Source organism: Heterocephalus glaber, unplaced genomic scaffold, assembly GCF_053883595.1.
Source record: "Heterocephalus glaber isolate CG9 unplaced genomic scaffold, H.glaber_assembly_v1.0 deba00001593, whole genome shotgun sequence".
NCBI classification, from domain to species: Eukaryota; Metazoa; Chordata; class Mammalia; order Rodentia; family Bathyergidae; genus Heterocephalus; species Heterocephalus glaber.
The window spans coordinates 10,666,083-10,680,899 of record NW_028258368.1 but is presented as its reverse complement, the minus strand read 5'-3'; the positions used below and the strand labels follow the sequence as shown (position 1 = coordinate 10,680,899).

The window sequence follows — 14,817 nt, the reverse complement described above, 5'->3', positions numbered from 1 at the left end:
ACCGGCGGTAGCGGCGTGGATTGGCTGGCGCGGGCAGCACACCTCCTTCTCGCCCCCAGTGGCGCGCGAGGGGCGGGGCTTCTGTCGTAACAAAAGGCCGAGCCCTGGAGCAGATTGGTGGTTGTTGCTAGGCCCCGCGGCTGACTCCTCAGTGCAGAGGTGCCACTCAGCCGTCTGTAGGGCTGCGCGCCATCGTGAGGAGGAGGCGGGGTGGCAATGTTCTTGCACCGCCGGTCGCCTGGAGCCGTGCCTTTGACCGTCTCCTTGAGGGCACTTTAGTGAGTGACTTTCCTACTTCTCGTCTGCTAGCCGGGTGGACCTGCGGGTGGGGGGAATCGCGGCGCCCAGTGTGCTGGAGACCGCAGCCCGGACTGACCCCGCCAGAATCGCGGAGGAATCCAGGCAGCCAGTGATCAGTTTAGGAGGAATGAGCCCGGAGCCGGTCAGGAACGAATTTAATAATAGCACAAAGCCTTAGTCCCCAGAAGTGTGACAGCCTACAGGCTGAAAAGAAAGGTTATGTAAGTCCTGCTTTTATATTGAAAGAAAGACCATTAGCCAGGGACCTGCGTCAAGAGCTTGAAAATAAACGTTGGCGTTTAGAGAACCATACCCCTAATTTGATCTAGAGAAAACTAAAAGACCTTAAAGACATTTTTGACCATCTCGCTCCAGGGCAGGGAAAGGCTTACTAAAATTTCCCTTTTCTAAACCTTAAAAAGCCAGACTGCAAAAGAGTATACAATTACTTTCCATCCTCACGTTAAATTCTCCTTATCTCAGAAAAATAAGACATCATGACCACACAAGAAATTACTTTCCTTATGTGATGATGGCTATAACTTCAGCTAATTCAAATATCAAAGATCTTCCAAGTTACAATGTCTCAAAAACCATGTTTTCCCCATTCTCCTCCTCCTTGGTAGAAAAGAGGTACAATAAATTAGTTTCTGAATAAGTGGATGGATGATCACACTCCTGTGATTTTCTCCTTTTGCACATTAATAAATTTGAATGCTGAGCTAGCTGTGATGGCACATGCCTATACTGTGGGAAGCTGAGGCAAGAGGATCACAAGTTTCATTGAGCCTGGGCAATTTGGCAGCTTGTGAGACCTTATCTCAAAATAAAAATTGAAAAGGTCTGGGAATATGAAGGACCTGGGTTCAGTCCCAGTACCACACACACACACACACACACACACACACACACACACGGATACCACTTGTCCTATTTTATCAGTTTATTCCAGCAAACCTTGAAAGGGTGGAAGGGAAATTCCCCTTCTGCTTACAAATGCACAATTTTCAGATTCTGCACCAAAGACAAGAAAATATGGAGGGCTGTGTGTGGTGGCACATCCTGTAATTCCAGCACCTGGGAGGTTTAGGCAGGAGGATCACAAGCTCATGTCCTGCCTGGGCAACTTAGTGAGACCTTGTCTCAAAATAAAAAAGGGATGGGATTAGTTCAGTGTGAAGGCCCAGTGTCAGTCTCTAGCACTGAAAAAAAAGGAGGGGGGCTTTTGTACTTCACTTTTCCAGGTTTTTCATCTTTAGATATAGCTGATTAGACTACTGTATTTAAAATGCTTCTGTTGAGCAAGAACTTGAGAATGTTGGAATAATTTACATGCCCTTTGGCCCAGCAAGCCCATTTCTAGAGCTATCCTAGGATGACAAGCAAGTATGTGCAATTTTGTAGGTACAGCATTATTTTTAATATGGAAACATTGGAAAAAATTTATATACCCATCCATAAGGAAAAATGTTAAATACAGTGTGCTGCATCCATTCAATAGGTTAATATACAGCAGTCAGAGTAAGGGACTACTTGATGTGCTGATGTGAAACATCGCTAAGATGTATATGCAAAGCCAGGTCTGATGTTGCATGCCTATAACCCTACCTACTCAGAAACTGAGACAGAAGGATTGTGAGTTTCAGACCTGCTTGCTCAATAGCAAGTCCTCCGTCTTTTTTTTTTTAAAAAAGGACTTATTTGCAAGAAAAAGTTTATAACGTTGTATAAAGTGTGCTACTTATTTATGCAGGGGGACAAAAAGATACCTGAGATGTGTTAGCAGTGTCTGCCTGTAAGGATACTGAGGGGGTGAGGAACAGAGGAAAATTAATCTTCACTGTGTATATTCTTCTGTTTCTTCTGAAGTTTGTACAGTGAACTTATGCTATCTGTGTTAGCTTTTCATTATTGGAGATACTCATACTCGAGATAACTTATAAATAGAATAAGGTTATTTTGGATTAGTTTTGGAAGCTCCAGTCTATAACTTGGCCCTGATGGTTTCAGGCCCATGGAGAAGTAGTGAAACAGTTAATTTTGCACAAACTGAGCTCCAGTCATGAAGTTGAATAATGAATTCACAGACAAAAGGAGGAAGGTAGTAAAGTATTTATTGAAAGCAAGGAGAGAAAAATAGCTCCTGGATTTCCAGGAGCAGTCTTGAGTGGGTTGTCAGGTGTCCACTTAATCCAGAGCTTCTTATGGATAAGCTGAGTATAGAATTGCTCTATTACTTAATGACCACCTATCACTGGTGGCTCTGTGGATTTAAAATGACAATTGGAACTCATGCTGTCTTACTCAGTTATTCAGCACATAGGGTTTAAAGGAAACCAAGATTTTAAAGAAAAAAAGTTATTTTGCATTTTAAGTTCCTCAAAACACAGGAATTTAGTAAGCAGAGACTGCAACTCCCTTTAGTAGGAAGGGGCTGGATTCCATGTTTCCTGAGAAAGTTCGATCTTGGTTCAAAGTCCTAGTTCACTGCCTATTCTTAATTTTTAAATATGGATGATTGCCCAGTTCTAACTCAGGCCCTTTCCCTAGGCAGCTGCTTTTTTATTTTTTGAGATGAGATCTTGCTATGTAGTTCAGGCTGGCCTTGAACTCACTATGTAGTCCAGGCTGGACTCAAAAGGATGCTCCTGCCTCAGCTTCCAGAGTGCTGAGATCATAGGTGTGTGCTACCATGCCAAGCTAGCTGTCTTATTCACAGCCTAACTAAAATAGTTTTCAATAGTAGTACATCATGGCAGAAGCATATAGCAGAGCAAAACCCCTCACTTCATGGTGTGGAAACCAAAGAGAGAGGAAAAGAAAGTGCAGAGGATCCCAATATCTCCTTTGATGGTGTCCCTCAAATGACTCAATTTCCTTCCAACCAGGCCCCACTTCTTAAAGGTTCTACCACCTCCTAATAGTGTCAAACTTGAGACTAAACCTTTAACACATAGCATAGACCTCTGGGGAACATTTAAGATCAAAACTAAAGCCCTAACTATTCAACATAACATTAATGAAACAGAAGAAATGTCTTTGAGAATTAAAATAGCAAGGCTATGATTGAATTTGATCCATTTTGTTAGGATCAGTGGTCTCTGGGATACATCTGACCTTAATCTTCTATGAAAGTGTATCTAGGCATACAACATTGCCATCCCATAATAACACCAGGATGGTCCTTTTACTCTATAGACACTTCATGTTGGGGTGAGGAATGCACACACTAAGAAAAGCAAGGGGGCCTTGATTTTTAATGATATGATTAGGAATAGCTATCCCTCATTGACAACTAGGCACTGTGTGTACATCAATTCTTACTTAAACCCAGAAGGCAGAAAAATGCAATGATTTCTTTCATTAAACCAAAGTGCTGCTGCAAGGTTGGTTGAAATGAAGACTCCTCTGTGAGCTAGTGCTCCTGGATTTCCTAGCTGCTTGGTCTTATCTGCTAATATTTTTCTTTCCCTCATGAACAGGGTTCTAAAACTTGAACTATGGGAAGAATTCTCTACACAGGGCCAGATGCCTGCTGCAAACTCAGGAATGTGGAGTGGGCCCCAAAAGCTGTGTGGTTAGCATACAGTACTGGAGATTCTGAGCTTACTGTCCTGAACAGCATTTGGAGAAATGCTAGCAAGGCCATTCGCCCCTGATTTACCATTTCCACCACTGGGCCAGCATTGAGAAACTTTGCTTCTCACATCTGGGCCTACAATAGACCATTAGTTCCCATGCATAGAGTATTAGCTGGAGTGTTTATGTCAAGAGATAGAAGGGATACTGTGCATCTGCATCTAAGGAGCTAAAATCCCAAAATCTGAGCCTAGCTTTCTTCTCTGCTACTTGAAGTAAGAAGCAGGCAATGTGATCTAATGCCTAAGAGAACATAATAGTAAACAGACCTGGCTAATGATTCCCAAGAGTTCAGAAAGGCCAAGTGTACATGGTCCACTCATGATTTCACAGTGTGTGGAAAGTACAAATGCAAATACCACTGGCCTCTTTGAATCTCGTTGTGCAGAGTAAGTCCAAACCTCACATGCGTATCAAAGTTCCAAAACAACAATCACAGAACAGGGTGCCTCAGGCTTTCCTGTTGACTGTTAGATGTAGGATCCTTGAGCTTGGATTGAGGCAGCAGATTAGAGCACAGTCAGCTGGCTAGGCAAGTGGGTGTGATCTGTCAATCAGAGATCCAGGTCATGTGCAAAAAAACCCAGTTAAAAGTCCTGCAATTTGGACCAATTGAAAAGGGCTATTTTCAGTTCTTACTAAAATTCAAACAAGGTTTTGATAGGACAGCCTAGATCTGACATCTGCCTGAGGACAAAACATGGCCACCATTAAGCTGGTAGCCACTATGACAGTGGTAACAAACCTATAGCACGTGTGTAATTGTGTTTTTAAGACAAAAGATGTTAAACCTAAAAACCTCAGTATTCAGGTTTAATTGTAGTGTTGAGACTTTGCAATAAATACATGGGTTTGGGTTGCAGTTTGGCACTTAGTCCCTAAAAGGTTTGCCATTACCGCACTATGAGCTTCCTCAGTGGCCCACACTCACTCTGTAAAGGATATTTCTTTTTCTATGTTTAATAAATGTAAAACCTCACTACCTTTTCTGGTTGTCTTGACTAATTCTTTATTCAGTACAGCAAGAACCTAGAAGGCATCTCTAGAAGGAACACCCCAGAACCTTGTAACAGGATGGGTTTCTACAGTTGAAGCTAGAAGGACCTCCACTGTTGGGAGCAATGCTACATAATTCTAGGGAAAAATCATTTGATTAGGCCTAGTTCTTCCACCTACAGGCCAGCTATGGCATTCCAAGACATAATTCCATTTTGGCCTCGGGTCACAATTGAGACCTCAGTGATCCCGTGATGCTGTGATGCTCCAGGACAAGACCACACCTGTGGGAGACACCCTGGGAGGAACCAAATCTTCATCTGTGTAGTTCCTGGGAGGAACCAAATCTTCATCTGCATAGTTCCTCATTGTTCTTAGATTTCCACACCTTGTTTATCCCAATGTGAAGAATTGAAAGCTACATGTTCATTTGTTACATTTGTTTCTCCTGATGTACTGAATAAAAGGTGCTGCAAAGTAGGGGTTTTTGTCTTTGCTGCCCAGAGCAGCACTGATCAGACCCAAAGCTCAGCTTCTTCTCAGTCTCATTTTTCTACCTTTCCTGTAATTCGCCATGTGCTGCTGTGGCTCACAGGAGACTAGGACTTGGTGCAGAGGTTCTGGTAACATCCCCTTCCCCTGTTCCCTACACTCCACCATAGCTCAACATGGTGCGAATAGTTGGCAAGCACCATGTGCACATGATGACAGGTGCAGGAAGGGCTGCAGGAAGGGCTGCAGGAAGGGCTGAATGCCCTGCCCAGAGCCTTGAAAGGGGCCACCATTTAGCAGACATCTGAGGTCATGTCCTGTCCAAAAAGAGCCTCCCTCTTTCCAGAGGTTAGAGCCTTACACAATTCATGACAGCAATTGCTTGACTCCAGTTTTTAGTTCTGTGCTCCAGAATGATAATCTCCCATCATCTGAAAAACTCTTATTCATTTTAGAAATGAAGGAAAATGATCTCCTTTGAAGAGTTTCTATTGCTCTTATAACTATCTCAGACAAAAATCATTATCTATATGTTCAACTACTGACTAGGATTAATGTTACTGTTTCCATTTTTTCAAGAACAAAATATATGTATTATTAATTTGACTATACAATCGATCCTGCCTTTCTTTCTTTCTTTCCCTCCCCACTCTCTCTCTCTCTTTCCTTCTTTCTTTCTACAGAGTCTCACTATGGCTGAATTTGAACTCACTATATAGTTCAGGCTAGCCTCAAACTTGCAATGATCTTCCTGTCTCAGCCTCAAGTGCTGGGATTATAGGCATGTGCTACCATGCCTGGCCTGAAACATTAAATATATTTTTATTTTAAATTGACAATTATAATTTTACATATTTATGGAGCACAGTGTGACTTTTTTTTCCATGGTAGGAATGGAATCCAGGGCCTGGCATAGGCTAACCACATGCTCTAGCCACTGAGTGGCATGCCTAGCCCCAGACTTTTCAGTACATGTATATTATATTTAATGATCAGATCAGGGTGGCTAGCATATCCATCACTTCAAATATTTATAATTTGTGTTAGGAACTGTATTAGTTATTTTTCTCATTGCCTAGACAAAATACCCAAGACTCACAAGTTAAGGGAGGAAAGGTTTAATTACCTCACAGTTTGTAGAGGTCTGAGTTCATAATTGACTGGCTCCAAGATTAGGGTGACATGGCAGACAGGCATCACAGAGGAGAAACAGTTCATGGTGGGCAGAAGGTAGCAAAGCAAACAAGAGACCTTAGCAGCTTCTTTCTGCCACTTTTATACTCTAGCTAGGCTATTTATACTCTATCTAGGCTATCAGGATTAGGGTGGTGCCAAACCGGTCAGTGGACTGATTTAGTAATCACTCATCCTTAATCCTAGCATCACATACCCTAGATCTTGCCACCTCTGAAAAAGCCTCACCTATGACCACATGAGGCTTGGGGGGGGGACATCTAGATATAAACCATAACAGGAATTGAAAGAACTTTTTCTTTTTTTTTTGGTACCAGGGATCAAACTCGGGACCTTGTGCTTGCAAGGCAGGCACGGGAACCACTGAGCTAAATCCCTGGCCCTTGAAAGAACTTTTTATGTCATTAAGATGTTTTTAGTCATATACATTTTCTGCATCATTATGGATTTTTTTCACATATCTACACAGCATTGTGGGACTGCATAACTCTGTAATCATAAAACTCCCCTAGCCCCAACTGTGATTGAATGTGAGTAAATACATAAAGATGCTTGTTAGTTCCGGGACACTAAATAACATCTGTATCAGCCATAAGGTCCCAAAGTAAATTATTCAACTCTTTGTTCGAAAACTGATGTTCTGGACACCGCTATCTATAGAACAATCTACAAAACATCTGCTGAACATCAGTACACGTCAGGCTAATTAACATACAAATGTAAGACCACTAACCTTTGTTCCCTCTTCTGTAACTTTTGCCTCTTAACTTCCCTGCAACCCCCTATAAAAAGAGTCTCGGACTCTGGGCTGATTGCCTCTCTAAGCTACTTTGCTTTGGGAGTGCCGTCTGGCCAGACTAAGGTCTGTTTTGCTTTCCAACTTGTCCGGTGTGTTCCTTCCCGGGTGTTCTTCGCTCCAGTCAGCTCCTCAGAGCGTTTGGTAAGGCCCTTGGTCTTACATTCTGGAGGCACTGCTGGGATCCCTGGGTGTGCTTCACTACAGTCAGCTCCTCGGAGCGTTTGGTAAGGACAGCGGTCTTACAGCATTTTTATACTGATGCAATTAATTTTGATCCATTCACTTTTCTATCTCAACAGCTTTCCCAGTAGGCCCACACACTCCATCACACTGCTGATTAGCTTTATGCACACTTACTTCCATTCTTTCTCCTGTTGACCTTACATTCCCAACAACTTCCCTGATAGAAGAGTATCCAGTTGAATTAAAGTGACTATTTTTTTCTTCTAACAATCAAAATAGTTCTGAGTATGAGCTAGAATACTTCATCCCCCAGGTTACTCATCATATTGTCTTCATCTCAGCTTCATCTGGAAGGGCAGAGGGGGGGAATGTCGTCTGTCTGGCAGGGTTGTTATGATGACAAAGGCAATTTTCCTGGCAGTGCACATTGGACTGTGAAAGTGCTTTATAAATACAGAGGTACATGTTTTTGTGTTGCTGCCCAGCATTCTTTTGGCATAGCCCCTGCCTCTATTTGGCCCCAGCAATGTAGCACACATTGATTTGATTGATTCATAACTGAAAGAATGTAGGAAATGCATAAGCTAAGAAACAGTGACACCTAAATTTAAAGGCCAAGGTGCCATTTCAAATATGAATACACTATGTGGGATGTGTGAGGCCCTGGCTTCCAGACCTAGCACTGTAAAAACAAAAACAGCCCCCCTTCCTAATACCTAAATGCACATGGGTAACATTTTAGTCACCTTATCCCTTCCTGTCCTGCTTCTGATGAATCCATTGTGCCTGCCCAGGGCTTAGTAAATCCTTTCAGGCAAGCAGATTCCTCTTCTCTGATCTCTTTAAAGCTAATTGAGATAATTAAGCTAAACTATTGGACTTTGTCCTTTGATAATGTGTTGCCCATAGGCGCTCTTGCTCACCATCTTCATTACAGGTTTAAGGCTCTTGCCCTGTGGACAGAGAGGTCATGAAGAAATGATTTCATGGGCAAGAAAGTACAGCAGCTCAGTATCTTGCCAATGAAGAGGTAAAGGGAAAAAGAAAATAGAAATATTACTAGTTTACAGTCCCTATTGAGGGGAGTGACTCAGGCAGCAGTCAGTAGATACTAAAAGCATACATAGAAAGATGGGAAGCAGATGGGGCATCACAGGGTGTAACCTAAAGGTGATCTTTTGTGGAGAGACACTGAGTTACTTATAATTATTTAAATTGTACTACAGGCCTTTAAGGGCTTCCACGTGTGCTTCTGGGAAGACATAAAGAGAGAAAGGAAACAAAGGAGAGAAAAGATGGTATCCTATTTAGGTCCCTGAGATCAGACGAAGTGAGTCACAATGCTTGCACAGCCTACCCCAAACCATGTCACGTGTGTGCAGCCTGGCTCATTTCCCAGAGCCAGAACTAGGGAGGGAGCAGCTCTGCTCTGTTACCCCAGGTTCAGAACCACCTGCAATTGGCAGTTCTGCCCTGTTACCCCCTGACTGGAACTGCCCAGGGGCAACAGCTCTCCTCTGTTAACCTGAGTAGGAGCTGACCAGGGTAGCATCTCAGCTGTTTTCTGCCTTTGACTAGCCCAGGCATCCCTGCTAGTCATGCACAAATCTTTTTCTTTGTCTGGAACAAATGTCTTTCTTCCTGGAACATACCTACACCAACATTCATCAACAGATGTGGAAAGCAAGAAAAGTTGTATGCAACAACCAGACTTTGCTAAAAACTTTACCCCAAAGATCTTTATATTTAGGAACCTGTAACACACACAAGGATATCATGGAGGGTTTAAAAAGTCCAGAGAAGTCACTTAGAAATTACAAATCACACATCATTTCAGATAGGGAGATAAACTTGAGGCCAAAAATCACTATAAGAATATCAGACAAAATCAGATGGAGGGAAGAAGCAAGCTAGAATTAGAAAAGCAATCATGAGAGGCTAAAAAAAAAAAAAAAAACCTATAGGCAGGGTTCGAAAAGCAGACCTACGACCCAGGAAGGTCATGGAAGGCACCTGCAAAGGGACAAAACGATGCACTTCCTGCAGGAAGTAGTGTTCTTTCCTACAGGCTGGAAAAATTCAGAGACCATGTACTTCCCCTCCTCACTCCCATGTCAGGGTACACACTCTTAAATGTCCCTGGATTTATAAAAAATTTTCTGAATTCCCTAGCACTCATTAACCCCTTCCACCCTCCATCTCCCTGCCTCTCTCTGATAACTAATTCCAGAAAAAGTTAAAGGATTTGAGGTTTCTGACAGGTGAAATCCTGAGTTGGAGATAAGGGATAAGAAGGGAATTGAGGCTTTCCTAAGGGAGAGAGGAGGAAAAAAAAAAAGAAAGAAAGAAAACCAGTGGGCTCTTTCTTGATTTGAGTCCACAGATTTCATCAGGTTGAATGACCAGCTGAATCTGTGTAGCTTAGGAAATGTTCCCAGCTACCTACAAAAGGGGAGCCATGGCATCAGCCACACCAAATTTATGCCCTTTGGGAGGGATTGGGAGGGGGAGATAGAGAGCAAAAGAGCAGTTTAGAGTATCTCTTTTTATCTAAAGTTTTTAGGATCCGAAAATGTGTGAGATTAAAGAGATTGCTTCCCTTGGGTACCAGCCCAAAGATCAATCTTTTCCACGGTGTCTCAGGCCACATGAGATTCCAACCTCGTGCTGGAGTCATGCTGCTTGCATATCCTGCCCCAAACCATGGTCAAGTGTGTGTAGCCTGGTCCATTTCCCAGAGCCAGAACTGCCGAGAGATCAGCTCTGCTCTGTTACCCCAGGTTCAGAACCACCTGCAATTGGCACCTCCACCCTGTTACCCCATGATTGGAACTGCCCAGGAGAAACAGTTTCTCATGCCAGCTGGTTGATACATCGCTGAGAACACTGGATGGGTCTAGCTTTATGTGTCTCCCAGGTGAGGAAAGTTTAGTTCCATCTGACCCATGAACAGAGTTTGTTGACCTGAGGGCATACCTAATGAGGCCACCATACCATATAGAGAATACTCTCAACATCTCTTTCCATTTTTTCTTAGAAGGAGCAAGTGTTACAGTGAGACAGGAGTTAAGAGTCTGTTAGACAGTAAGGGCAGCAGCCCCAGAATGGAATCAGGAAATCCAAAATGAAGTCTGCTATTTTATGATTCACCAGAGATCTTACAAAAACAGCTTCAAGGTGTCCTTTGGCTGTCTGGGACCTCCCTAGTTTGTGATCAGGCCGCCATTGGCTCACAGGAGTATGGGGCCTACATAGGCACAGTGTAAACCCTGAAAAATATGTAGTCTCGTATAGGGTAGAGATTATATTGCTTATATAACAGCCAAAGCTCCCTTCTGAACCCCTTAAAAATCCTACACAGAGGCAGAGGGAGCGGTGGCCAGCGCGGAGCCGGTGCAGGGGCGAAGGCCAAAGTCGGGGGCTGAGCACTGGGCGTCGAGGGCGAGCGAACTCCGAACGAGCCCCGAGGACCCCGCTGCCCCGCCAGGCCGTCACCACAGGTTCCACTCGGGCACCGGTGGCAGCGCGGCGACCCCGGTCCCGCCGCCTACCCTCCGACGCTACTGCCCGCAGACTCGCTCCTACTGCAGCGCGCCCAGCCCAGCTCAGCCGTGGCCCTCCTAGGTGCCGGCCGCCATGGCGGGGGCGTCCGGCGCGGGGTGGGGAAATCTAGTCCCGGGCTTTTTTGGGGCCTAGCTCGGTTCTGTCTCTTCCCCTCGCCGCCGCGGCCCCTGGCCGTGCCCCAGCCCCACTCTGGGCCTCCGTGTCTCTGCTGAGATCTCGACACGGCCCGGTGGTTAGAATGGAACAAACTGAAGGCCCGATGAGATAAAGGAACAGTTAAGAATGCTGGAGCAGAACAATGGATTTTTCTTTCTCTTTCATGCAAGGGATCATGGGAAGCACAATTCAGCAACCACCTCAACTCATTGACTCCGCCAACATCCTTCAGGAGGTTGCCTTTGATAACAGCAGTGACATTGTTGAAGGTGGCCAGACACCATATGAGGCTACCTTGCAGCAAGGCTTTCAGTACCCACCTACAACAGAAGACCTTCCTCCACTAACAAATGGTTACCCACCATCAATCAGCATGTATGAAACTCAAACCAAATACCAGTCATATAATCAGCATCCCCATGGGTCACCCAATGGCTTTGGTGCAGTTAGAAACTTTAGCCCCACTGACTATTACCATTCAGAAATTCTAAATACAAGACCACATGAAATTCTAGAAAAACCTTCCCCTTCACAGCCACCATCTCCTCCTTCGGTACCACAAACTGTGATTCCAAAGAAGACTGGCTCACCTGAAATTAAACTAAAAATAACCAAAACTATCCAGAATGGCAGGGAATTGTTCAAGTCTTCCCTTTGTGGAGACCTTTTAGATGAAGTACAGGCAACTGAACATACAAAGTCAAACATGAAAGCAGAAAAGAAAAAAGGAAAAAAAAAGCAACAAACATGACTCATCTAGATCTGAAGAGCTCAAGTCACACAAAATCCCCAAATTAGAATCAGAGGAACAAAATAGACCAAATGAGAGGGTGGACTCCACACCAGAAAAGCCAAGAGAAGAGGCAGTGCTCAAAGATGCCATCCCGGTTCAGCCAATATTGTCTTCTGCCCCAACCATAGAAGTAACTACTGGTGTTAAATTCCAGGTTGGCAATCTTGTTTGGTCCAAGGTGGGAACCTATCCATGGTGGCCTTGTATGGTTTCAAGTGATCCTCAGCTCGAGGTTCATACCAAAATTAACAGACGAGGTACCCGGGAATATCATGTCCAATTTTTTAGCAACCAGCCAGAGAGGGCATGGGTTCATGAAAAGCGGGTACGGGAGTATGAAGGTCATAAACAGTATGAAGAATTACTGGCTGAAGCAACCAAACAAGCCAGCAATCACCCTGAAAAACAAAAGATTTGGAAACCCCGACCTCAAAGAGAACGTTCCCAGTGGGATATTGGCATTGCCCATTCAGAAAAAGCATTGAAAATGACTCGAGAAGAAAGAGTAGAACAGTATACTTTCATCTATATTGATAAACAGCCTGAAGAGGCTTTATCCCAAACAAAAAAGAATGTTGCCTCCAAGACCAAAGTTAAAAAACCCCAAAGACCAAAATTTGTGTTGCACATTCAACCAGAACAGACCAATACAGGGGAGGTGGCCTGTGCTCAGTCAAGTACTGACCTTCGGAGACACAGTCTGAGGCGGCACACAAGTGTGGAAGAGGAAGAACCATCCCCTGTTAAAATAGCCTGGAAAACAGCAGCCACAAGGAAATCCTTACCATTATAATCCTTTCCATTACAATGCAAAAAGGGAGCCTGGATTTGCAGAAGAGTAACATGTCCCTAGTTGTAAAAATTGAACAAGTGTTTGCTCTTCAAAACGCGGCAGGAGATGGGAAATTTATCGATTGGTTTGTTTATTCAACAAAGGGAATTGGTAACAAAATGGAAATAAGTGTCAGGGGTCAAGACAGGCTTATAATTTCCTCATCAAACCAGAGAAATGAAAAGCCAATACAGAATATATCATCTCCTGAAGCAACATCTGGTCCTACAGGCTCAGTAGAAAAGAAGCAACAGAGAAGATCAATTAGGACTCGTTCTGAATCAGAGAAGTCTGCTGAAGTTGTGCCAAAGAAGATCAAAAAGGAGCAGGTTGAAACAGTTCCCCAGGCTACAGTGAAGACTGGATTACAGAAAGGGTTGGCGGACCTTGGAGCGCAGGGCTCTGTCAGATTCAGTGACAGCTCTGTCTCCGCAGTGATTGAGGAAACTGTGGACTGAGATTCCTGTACAGTTTCATCCCAGAAACTCCAGACTTGTAGTCTCCATGCAAGATTTCTTTGTTGGAGGCTCAATAAACAGTTTCTTTGTTTTTGACTTCAATTTTGCCAATCATCATTATTGGCATTCTCCTGCCTGGTTTCTTCAAGACTCTGAACAATTGCTTTAAACACTCAGGTGATTTTTTCTTTTTTTTCTTTTTCTTTTCTTTTTTCTTTTTTTAGTCTGAGCTGGATGGATACAGCTTAAATCATGAGTCCAGCCTAAAAACCCACCATTTAACTTACATTGATCAATTCCAACATGGACTATTTTTGAGTTTTTTTGTTTTTAAATAAAGCATCATTAATGCAAAAAAAAAAAAAATCCTACACAAAGAGCTTTTGTGGATATCCTAGTCAGAGTCCTCTCCTGGCTAGCAGGCATTTTACTTCCTTGCCTTTATATCTTTTATATCTTTCAAATAAATTTGCTTGCACCCTATCTTCTCTGTCCATGTTTCATTCTTTCTCACTGATGGACATGACCCTGGTGTTCTGGTAACACAAGTTCCTCTTGTCTTTGGTGTTTTTATGTACAAGCACTCATTTTCTAGGAAATTTGGGAGCCTCTAACTTCTGAAATAGAAAAAACCTAAAGCTACAGAAGTTTGTAAACAAGGAGAAAGAAAAATGAGAAAAAAAACAACGAAACTATGCTCAGAGGGCAAGTGGTTGGGGGAAACTATGCATTAGAGTGAGGCAGGAGATTCAGGTGTGGCAGACTGACTGGGAAAGACTGACTGTTAATTGCAAAATCCCAGGACATATGCAGAACAGTTCTCAAATCCCTGCAGGTGAACTTCTCTTAAGAACTCAAACAGATTTCCAACAGGATGGCTGGGATGTGGAGATGTGACTCCAGCTTCAGGAGTGGGAGATACAGAAAAGGACAGTTACCACTGAACTCTTTTTTTTTTTGGTACTAGCGATTAAACTAGGGACTTTGCTCTTTTGAGGCAGGGAGCGGAACCACTGAGCTAAATCCCCAGCCCACCACTGAACTCTTGTTACTGCATTTGTTTCACAGTAGCCCACTCTCATCCTGTAGAGCATACCTATTTTTCTATTTTTACTTGATCCAAACTCACTCTGCAGAGCCTTTTCTCTTTCTTAAGTTTAATAAATTTAAAACCTGATACCATTTACACTTGTCTTGACTAAATATTTGCTCAGGGCAGAAAGAACCTAGAAACTACCTCTAGAAGGAGACTTCAGCACCTCCAAAACCTGGTAATACGCAGAGAAATGAGATGAATTATGACCTGGAACTGGGAATATTTATGGGGCCTTAGGGGTATTTTCAAGATGGGTAATATAAGATGTGTATTCCTGAGGTAGGGTAGAAGAAATAAAAATTAGATAGAAAGGAG

The 14,817-nt window shown here is 43.4% G+C and overlaps 1 long non-coding RNA gene and 1 pseudogene across 2 annotated transcripts; both read left to right on the top strand.

The window, feature by feature from the left end:
* Positions 1–33: 33 nt before the first annotated feature.
* On the top strand, positions 34–5,466 carry LOC147823342 (uncharacterized). 2 transcript variants are annotated; one of them, XR_015444058.1, is made up of 2 exons: positions 34–278; positions 4,962–5,466. It is a non-coding gene; the product is annotated as an uncharacterized LOC147823342 (long non-coding RNA). The 2 variants fall into 2 exon arrangements; XR_015444057.1 differs by having other exon boundaries at positions 4,957–5,466.
* A 5,752-nt stretch (positions 5,467–11,218) lies between these two features.
* LOC101709205 (histone-lysine N-methyltransferase NSD3 pseudogene) lies at positions 11,219–14,501 on the top strand (annotated as a pseudogene).
* The last annotated feature ends 316 nt before the right edge of the window (positions 14,502–14,817 follow it).